General features: G+C 38.3%; 2 long non-coding RNA genes and 1 pseudogene across 4 annotated transcripts; 2 read left to right on the forward strand and 1 right to left on the reverse strand.

Moving 5' to 3' along the window:
- Positions 1-760: 760 nt before the first annotated feature.
- Positions 761-3,419, forward strand: LOC136245639 (uncharacterized). 2 transcript variants are annotated; one of them, XR_010696028.1, is made up of 3 exons: positions 761-864; positions 2,768-2,836; positions 3,225-3,419. It is a non-coding gene; the product is annotated as an uncharacterized lncRNA (long non-coding RNA). The 2 variants fall into 2 exon arrangements; XR_010696029.1 differs by having other exon boundaries at positions 819-864; positions 2,186-2,836.
- LOC136245641 (uncharacterized) lies at positions 3,335-7,172 on the reverse strand. 2 transcript variants are annotated; one of them, XR_010696031.1, is made up of 4 exons: positions 6,811-7,172; positions 4,363-4,478; positions 3,748-3,995; positions 3,335-3,472 (listed from the first exon to the last, which is right to left on the reverse strand). It is a non-coding gene; the product is annotated as an uncharacterized lncRNA (long non-coding RNA). The 2 variants fall into 2 exon arrangements; XR_010696030.1 differs by lacking the exons at positions 3,335-3,472; positions 3,748-3,995 and having other exon boundaries at positions 4,083-4,478.
- A 47-nt stretch (positions 7,173-7,219) lies between these two features.
- On the forward strand, positions 7,220-8,733 carry LOC136245635 (adiponectin receptor protein 2 pseudogene; annotated as a pseudogene).
- The last annotated feature ends 1,284 nt before the right edge of the window (positions 8,734-10,017 follow it).

A 10,017-nucleotide genomic window follows, 5' to 3' on the forward strand; every position in this document is an offset into this window, starting at 1 on the left:
TTCACAGAAACCACAACCCTCTGTTTCCAATCTACTAGTTCTCTAATAGAGCGGTTTCAAGTGACGTCACAGGGTGCAGCGTTAAACTGAAACATGTGGTTAAAAAACATGTGTGTACAAGCAGAGTGCATATTTCATTATGTGCTACTATAGAATCAGACAGCTATGGTAAGGTGATCACTTACCAGTTGGTACTAACATGCTAGAACAATAATGGCATAGCTTGTCAACTTTTTAATATCGCAATACAACTCTCTATCTCTACATGCCTGCACCTGGTGAATTTGTTGTCCACATCTATGTTGTGGCACAGCAATACACAACTAGTTTGTATTGTGTGGGCTTTTTGCCACACATTGTCTCAGGTCATTGTTAAACTATACACTTAAGAGCATTTCCTCACAATTCTTTACATTTAAAATTGTGTGGATGCCCCAAATCATTAAAGTCATACAGTATAGTGCTGCGCACTCACTGGCCGGTTCCGGCCTTGGTGTTCAAGGTCAGCAGAGCCATATTATCGATATAATGGCACCGATTTTCTTCCCGATGTCTCCGGGTTAAGAGGAGTGATACGCCCACAGGAGAAATACCAGAGCTGCATGCATTTAACAGTAATGGGCACACATAAAAATACTTGCTACAACTTAATAACGAACGCTGAAGGCTGTTTACTCACCGGCATCTCTCTGGTTGGGCTATCGTATTGTTCACCCATGTTGAGTCCATAAGCGCCTCAGGCGCTTTTATAAAAATAATTATTAATCAGAGATTGCAGTGCGCCTATGAAGATCGATATTACGAGACACATAGGCACAAGCTTGGACACAAGAGAGAAGATATACTCAACTCTCAGGATGTGAGGTATGTTACTTTTTTGTACGAAACGTGTACTGCACGGTACTTTACCCTGGGTGCATTATTTGAATGCTGTGACAGGAATTAAAGTCTTGCACAATATGCCTTGGCTTACAGGTGTGGTCAACTTAGAGGTTTGGGTAAAAGAAGTGTTGTAATGTCTATGAGTTTGCTACAATAGAGCAGGCAATGATTCTTAAGGTCATCAATGGCACGTACACACTTTAATGTTATCATGCTAGCTATATACATACGCCGCACTCTGGGTGATTCCAATTGACGTGCCACAAGATGAGTATTTGGAGATACAAAGTAGTTAGAGGATAAATTACCTGCAGTATTCTAACTTTTGCGTGTGTCTTTGTGGAGGGTGCTAAACCATAAATGGTAGTTGAAAGTCTTCCAATTGCCCTAAGCAGCCTCTGTGGTGTGTGAAGCCTTTTTCTCTTTGTCATTAAGTTGAGTAGTATCTGGTACAGTTCAAACCTCATGCACTCTTGTATTCGTACACTACTCAGCTTATATTATTGTGTAGTAGAAAGCAATGTGATGAACAGCAGCCATTTGTGTTTCTAATTACAAGCATGCATATGTATTTACAAATTAATGTGACTAAAAGCATGGAGTATGTATATCATAATTATAATCTATGCTAAAAGTTGCATTTGGAATTTATTGAATTGGTTATAAGTTCTTTAGTGATAGACAGGTTAGCTGAATGTTGTATTTTTGTTGTTGCAGTTTTGTTACAATAGAGTTTAAACACATGGGCTATAAATGCTGCATGCTTTGAGGATATCGTGAGTGGGTGTTACAGTTAAAGCAGTGCTACATGTGTGTACGGAAAATACAGCATAAGGGGACATGTCAAGAGATGAGGCAAAATCGAGCGCTGTATTTGCCTTGAGACACACTCAAGTGCTGTATTTTTTGTACATACAAGCATATGTGGTACTTTAAATTATACTTGTACTTCCTGTTCTTGCTTGGAGCGTATGCCCTAATCGTTTCAATTTTTGGTGATCAGCAATGTAAACAGCGGTGTTCATGTGTGCATGTATACGTACGTACAGTATACCCTCTAATGTGCTGAGAACATTATTATTATTATTATAGGCTTTACAGCACAACATACAAGGGACTACGAACTGAGTCCACATACAGTGCAGTATGTATGAAAGTAAATGTGTTGAGGGTCTGGCAGAAATTACTTTTGCCAGCCTTAATTAATTTCAGTAAATTAACAAACTAGTCTGAAGACAAGAAAATAATGATTTGATTAGTTACGTACTCAGCTTGAACGATACACTTTTTGTTCTTCATTCAGGTCGTCAAACATGAACCTCATGTTCCAAAAGAAAATTACTTTTAATGCTGAAATAAATACTGCAAGTGCTCAGATATTGTTTAGAATGTTGGTATTGAAATTAAGGTCACAAGATCCATGTTAGCCAGCTCATGTGATACATTTGTTACCTAACAATAACATCACGAAGGCTGTGGAGTTTGATTTGTGAAATTTTAATGTGCTTTGACATGAGTACTTCTATATGACATGTTGATCATTATTGTTACTTGTAAAAATAGTGATGTAAAATAGCGAAATTCCTTCTCCCTAGTGGATCTATAAGGAGTATTATCCTCAGTGGTGTCACCATTGTACGGAACTGTCTTCACGTACATACTGCAAATTAGTTTATAGTATTCTGTTTTATTTCATCAAAATTAGGATTTTACCGTCGATTACTATTGACAGTTTCAAACACATTATCTGTTTTGTGTCTCGAGTGTTTGGTTGTACAGTATGGCTGTTTGTAACAGCATGTGTTTGCATGCACTGGTAATGAAAAACGGCTTTGCCAGTTATGATGCAGTTACATTATTGTATGTGTACATATATTGTTCGCAGTATGATGTTAGCTGACCTTCACTCTGGTAAACTACACAGATTCATCATGAAGTTGATGTGAGTGATAGGGTAAGTACAGGGTCATAGTACAGGTCATTATAATGGTGTGAATATAGTTAGTGAGTGGGCAATATTACACTCCATTCCCAGTTTATTAACACTCAGTAAGTCTGAGTATCACCAAAACATTACAAAGGGCAACTTGCACAGTGAAATCTCTCACCCTAATTTTATGAATACCACACACTAGATCAATTAAAGCTCAAAAAATGTCAGGATGGTTAGCTCATCAACTTACAAAGTCTTATTAGGAAACAATGTCGATTGTGCATGTGTTCAGGTTTCACTGTATCAGGAGCTCATGATCATAAGTGCCACAAGGCACATGTGATATTCACACATTATTATAAACATGCTGCCATGTGACCACCACTCTATTATACACTCTACTCCATAGCCTATACATGACCACTGGATGAAGTGACACAGCCGTGAGCAGTAATGATGCTAGCAGACAGATGGCTCCTCCTCCCAAGAGTACATTTATGAAATTGTATTTAGGTACACTTTACTGAGGGATGAAGTTTAGTTGTTTTAGTTACATCATTTCTTTATACAATTATTGTGAGATACATTATTATTTTGATGGTTACACGATTGTTGTTCTTAATTCCTTTCTGGTCCGGCTTACACAGAAGATGTTACCTACACATGGACATAACTTATATCATAGACCATAGGGTATGGAGTAAGCACTAAACTAAACTGAGTTACTTGCAAAGTGTTTAAGATGATTTCAAGTGTATGAAGACTCTTGCTAATGGACACCATGTACTGTGTGTGGTACATGAAGCTGGGCTCAAAAATTTTATAGGGAAAACCAAAAAGCTACAACTCGAAAGGACCAGTTGCAGTACAAAGAAAGCTGGATTATCAGTAGATAACATGCATATCCTGTAAGCGGTATATTATGTACAGACCTTGTGGTTATCATCAAGACACTTCCTGTGTAGACCTAGAGAAATATTTAATGGGAATTGTAAGCATTATTATATAACATGAAGTGTGAGCTGCTTCATTTGTAACTTGTGCATAATTATAGACTTGATCACAGTAACCTGTTCATAAATTAGGTTGACTCGTTGAGGTCCAGTAGTTATAGTCTGTGTATGTGTCATATGGTAGTGTCTGCTATTGACACCCGGCAACTTGATGTAGTAAACTAAATCTGTAAACATATTGGAATATAATTAGGGGATTGGTCGTGTAATGTACCCTCTAGTGCTTTAGTTAACCAGTCCCTTGACTTATCACATACAATAATAACTTTTAATAGTAACAAATAAAACTGATAACACAACCACATGACAACTAACTAATAGATACTATATATACAAGTGGTAACCATTAATGATGTCATACAAAACCTAACTACAACATGATTAAGTAATAAAAGTCTTGAGTTCAGTATAGGTCACATGTTACACCAGACCTAATGTGGACACAACTACTGTACACTATCATATCACATAAATATCGCACACACACACACAAAGTAAAGTCTTTGGCTACTGTGCTAGCACAGTCATCCCTACCTGGTGACTCAGAGCAGGGACATCTGTGGAAGTTTTCAGTATGTAATTATTACAAACGAAAGACGTCATCCCTGGTTCCAAGTAGATGGTATTATGGTTGTAAGTACAAAATCCATCTGCAATGATGAAATAAATAATATTATGTATCTAGATATCTACAATGCTTAGCTTCCAATAGGCACATTTTATTATGGGGATCTGGTGGTGAATAATCCCTGTGTGGAAACTATATTGGGAGTTGTGTTTTCAGGGGTATGATTGTATTGGTAGAGGCTTGTAAAGGGACATTCTAAAACTGTACACTATCAACTGTACACTATCAAGAGACTGAATGTTCAGTGCCCTTTATACGGAGGTCCTTTTAGAGAGGTTCCACTGTAGTTGCTTATACTTCATAACACCTCACTTAGAAGCCATGTCTTTAATAAGACTACTTTGATATAGTGGCCACCTCCGAACATAGCTACCGTATGCAAGGAAATTTTGATGTAAGAAAAATTTGACGAATTCACACTTCAGCAGATTTGACGAATAAAATATTGACGAAAATCAAGAAATTGTAGACAAAACCTGTACTTTTAAAGGTGCTTATAAACATATGAATTTGTCGATTCATCAAATTTTTCTGACATCAAAATTTCCTTGCATACATTAATGTGTATGGGACATACTGCTCCATTGCTGAGGCCATAATATATCCCTAGCCACATGGCCCTATTAGTGAGGTTCATTCAATGCATGCCAACTGTATTTAATTAAGGTAACACCCAGCACATTTTTAGCCAGAATTTCTTTAATACTTCTTTCAAAAGTAATAATTGTTTATGGTGCTACAGTACCATATATGGTGCTACAGTACCATATATAGCATTACCATATATAGCATTACAACATACAGATAGTTTACATAAGTTAGTGCAAAAACATTAGGGAATGGAATTATTATAATCAGCTCCTAGCATATTTTAATCTTGGAGGATAGTAGACAATAAGTGACCCGCTGAGCAAAAAATTGACTTGTCTGCATTTTCTTGATTTCTGACTTTTTTAGTTGGAAAACCAATGGGCTATTAGTTTCAGCATTATCCAGTAAGTAATTTCGGAGTTGTAGCAATAGACATCAAGAAGGGCAAAACAATCGACTTGACAGAAATTTACAGGCACTTTGTTTAATCGATCACAAGTCTTGAGTACAATAGGCTATAGAGTTGGGACTTGTGTCATTCTATTCACCATGAACTGGGGCATTCATCAAGGTACAGTTGTATACATCAATGCTATTAAGCAAGAAGCTTAGAAACAGCAATGATAAAGTTATGTTATACCGCAACGTAATCAAATGCACATAACTCATGCTTGTTTCATGGGAGAAAAAAACAACAAATTATTCTTACTCTCAGTGACTACTGCTCATCATATTGCTTTCTATTACACAATAATATAAGCTGAGTAGTGTACGAATGCAAGTGTGTATGAGGTTTGAACTGTACCAGATACTACCCAACTCAATGACAAAGAAAAAAAAAGTGCTGTGGCCACACACACCACAGAGACTGCTTAGGGAAATTGGAAGACTTCCAACAACTATTTACCTCCTTAAAAGACTAGCGCAAATGTTAGAATGCTGCAGGTAATTTATCCTGACTACTTTGTATTAGGGTTAAGACAATAACTTTTGGATACTGCTTTACCGCACCAAAGCTTCGTTACCATGGATACTAACAAGTTAAACCAGTTGCACAAGTATAGTCACTCCTTGTGGGAGCTGCCATTTACATATTTTTTTGGTTAGTTATACAGTGAAACCCCTGTGTATTAATACCGAACAAAAGTGTCCAGATTATCAAGGTGTCCTGATTTTCCAAGTCAGATTGCATGCAAACGGACATTTTGAGACCATTACCATGCATCCAGGTTATACAGGTGTACTCATTTTCAAGTGTCCTGATTAACAGGTTCCACTGTATGTTTAAACAATGGTTGTACTGGAGCTATAATGAAGTGTACGAGTTTGTACTACAGTGTACAGTACTCCTAATAACCATCAGCTGTGTGCATTAATTGTTGACATGACATTTGTAACAAAGCTTTGGTAACATTTTCAAGAGTTTCGGAGGATTTATCTGTACATTCGTTCCAACCCTACATTGTATCTCCAAAAACTCATCTTGCAGCACATCAATTGGAATCACCAATGTGTGACATATGTACATATAAAATTAAAGTGATGACCTTAAGAATCATTGCCTGCTCTATTATGCCAAACTCAGACATTACAACACTTCCCTTAACCAAGCCTCTAAGTTGATCACACCTGTATAAGCCAAGGCAGATTGTGCAAGTTAAACCATGACTACAAAGGGTCTGCCACAGTATAGAGTATATTTAAATAATGCCCCCAGGGTAAATTACCGTGTAGTACACGTTTCGTACAAAAAAGAAACGTACTTCACATCCTGAAAGTTGAATACATCTTCTCTTTTGTGTCCAAGCTTGTGTCTGTGTGTCTCATATTATCGATCTTTATAGGCGCACATTAATATCTGATTACTTTTATAAAAGCACCTGAGGCGCTTATGGACTCAACATGGGTGAACAAAACGATAGCCCTCTGGTTGAAGTTAATCACGTGAGCAGTTACCAAAGTAGTCTAGGGCCCGCGCAGAGGAGGTTGGTCACGCGTCATCATTCATCTCGTAATCTCAAAGGAAGAGTGTACCAGTGATATTACAAGCCTTCTCAGTGCTTTCCTAGCTGCTAAACACATAGAACAATGCTTGGTTGCATAATTTCACGTCATAGGATTATGACGCGTGACCAACCTCCTCTGGGGCCCGCGTTAACCTGAGCCGGCTAAGCACAAAACTTCAAGCTATCACGTGCCATAACATCACGCCATATCTGCGTGCAGACATTACCAACAAGGGGAGGTGTACATTAACACCAGCTGCTAGCTATTTAAAGGAGAGCTTGCAAGACTTTGTGACCTTTCGAGGATTTTTACGCTACGTGTTGTACAAAGGTTGGAGTCTCTGGTGCGCTACTTCTGGATTAAGAGCTAAAGCGATTTGACTTCGATTTTGGTATATTTACTGAAACTTTCATCTTGTATCAACTGAAACTTTCATCTTGTATCAACTGGTAGAAAAGAAAAGAGACCGTAATAATAAGGAATCGTGCATTGAACAAGGTGACCTTTCGTGCTATTTGTTTGTATCTAATTTATCGAAGGAATACCTTTCGTATTCTAGGATGGAGGTTGCAAGACAACGCATTGTAGAGAGTAGGGATGCTGCAAGTGATGGTGATACTGCGTCCCTTCCTGTGAGGAGCAGCGATGGATTTGTGTTGACAAAGCGAGAGAGATCTTCCAGTACATCAAGTATAGATTCCATGGATAGCACATTATCACAACTAATACCAGCCTGTGTGTGGAAGGTGGTGTCGTTTGACAGCCTTCCTGGTTGGCTGAAAGATAACGAGTACCTCATCCATGGCCATCGACCCCCGATGCCATCTTTCAGCAAGTGTTTTGGCACTATGTTCCGCCTGCATACTGAGACTTGGAACATTTGGACACATCTGGTTGGAGTTGTAATGTTCTGTGTGTTAGCGTTGTGTGTCTATGTGTTCAGGATGAGCAAGATTGGTGAACTGCCTTGGGGGGAACAGCTAATAACTAGCGTGTTCTTTTTGGGTGCCATTGCTTGTCTATGTTTCTCATTCCTATTTCACACATTCAGTAATCATTCCGAAGATGTGGCACGTTTGTTTTGTCGTCTTGACTACTCCGGCATCACAGCACTCATCACTTGTTCATGTATTCCTTGCTACTACTTCTCTTTCTACTGTGCAACGTTCTCCAGATACCTTCACATTGTAGTTCTCATTGTGCTGTGTGCGTTCTGCCTGGTGTTCTCTCTCATCAAAAGATTTGCTACTCCAGAGTTCCGTATTGTGCGTACCATCATGTTCATTTCATTTGGATTCTACAGTTTCATCCCAGGCCTGCAGATTGTAATTCAGCATGGCTTCAGTTATGCTGATACAGCCTATGCATTGAGTGGCCTATTACAGATGGCATCTGTGTATGTGTCAGGTGCTAGCCTGTATGCAGCAAGGATCCCTGAACGATTCTTCCCTGGCAAGTTCGATATCTGGGCTAGCAGCCACCAGTTATTTCATATATGTGTCCTGATCGCGGCCTGTATTCACTATGATGTTATCAATGATATGGTTAGCCACCGACTGTCTATTGGACTGGACAATTGTGTAGTGTAAGTTTTACACACGCAAACAATTGTAATTTGTAATATATCAATGACAAAATGAATTTTTGTACAGTTACAAAATCAATATAATTTATTTTAATTATTAGCTCATAGATTCAAGTCTGTTAACTAACCAGTCATGAGTTACAAATGCAAAAGAGTTTGGTTGATAAACAATGTGTTTATTAAGAAAACTCATCTCTGAGACAGGTGAGATGATGTGAAGATGTAGGTGCTTTACTGACGTGAATGGTGGCCAATGAAATCCCATCCGACAATCCTCCAAATCTCCCCCTTGTGTCTTCAAAACACTCTGGCCTACTTCTATCATCCTTCTCACCATGCCAATGTGTCCTTTGCCAAGTACTTAGCTTCTGGATGGTGAGCAATGGGCACAACCAAGTAGTGGTTTCTTGAAACAGGCCGTATGTCTCTGAAGCAAACATACCGGTCATCATTATACAGTAATTCAGTATCTTTCTTCCCAGAGACTATTTGACAAAACACACAAGTGTCGTGAGGTAGGGGTCCCACGTCTGATGTTGCCATACCCTATACATAAATAATAATCAACATAAATAGTAATCAATAATAGATTAATCAGATACAATTGATCTGGTTTTAGTATTATGCCATCGTTCACACAAGTATGAAGGGAAATGTATCTGTATACAAATATATAGAAATTAGTGTAATAAAACAATGAGTAGTGATCCAAGCGACACATGACAGTATCAACTGTACCATTTAGGCACTGGAGGGTGAACATAAGATAGCAACAAATCTCTACATTGGTACAGTGTTCAATGCCAAAGATATTACCACACATTGTAATACCTTCATGTCTCTAATTTTATTATTGCTGGACAGACAGAAAAACTGATATGTCTAGGGGACCAGCCCGGAGTAAGTTTAAAAAATCAATAGTTACAGCAATAAATCATGTAATTTAACTAAAAAACTGTTAAACAGTGGCAGATTCAATTGTTTCAACGGGTAAGTTATTCCAATCATTTATTGCTCTGGGGAAAAAGCTGAATTAGTATGAATTAGTTCTTACTGAAGGAGTGATGAAATGAAGTGGATGTTGGTGGCATGTAGGATAGGAGGTGGGGGAAAAATATGGAGGAATCTTCAAGGCCGAGTGATCATTAATAGAGTTACAGAACATTTTTAGTCTTGAAATCATGCATCGATGTGATAAGGTGGGCCACTGAAGGTCTTCAAGCATAGATGTAACACTACTATTCCAATCGTAGTTGGATGTTACCCATCGAACACCTTGTCTTTGTACCATTTCTATAGAATGAACATGTGTTCTGAACATGTGGGTCTAGCATTCTCGTGCCTTTTAGAACAATATTTTCTATGTGAGGAGTGAAGC

Source organism: Dysidea avara, chromosome 15 (assembly GCF_963678975.1).
Source record: "Dysidea avara chromosome 15, odDysAvar1.4, whole genome shotgun sequence".
Taxonomy (NCBI): Eukaryota; Metazoa; Porifera; class Demospongiae; order Dictyoceratida; family Dysideidae; genus Dysidea; species Dysidea avara.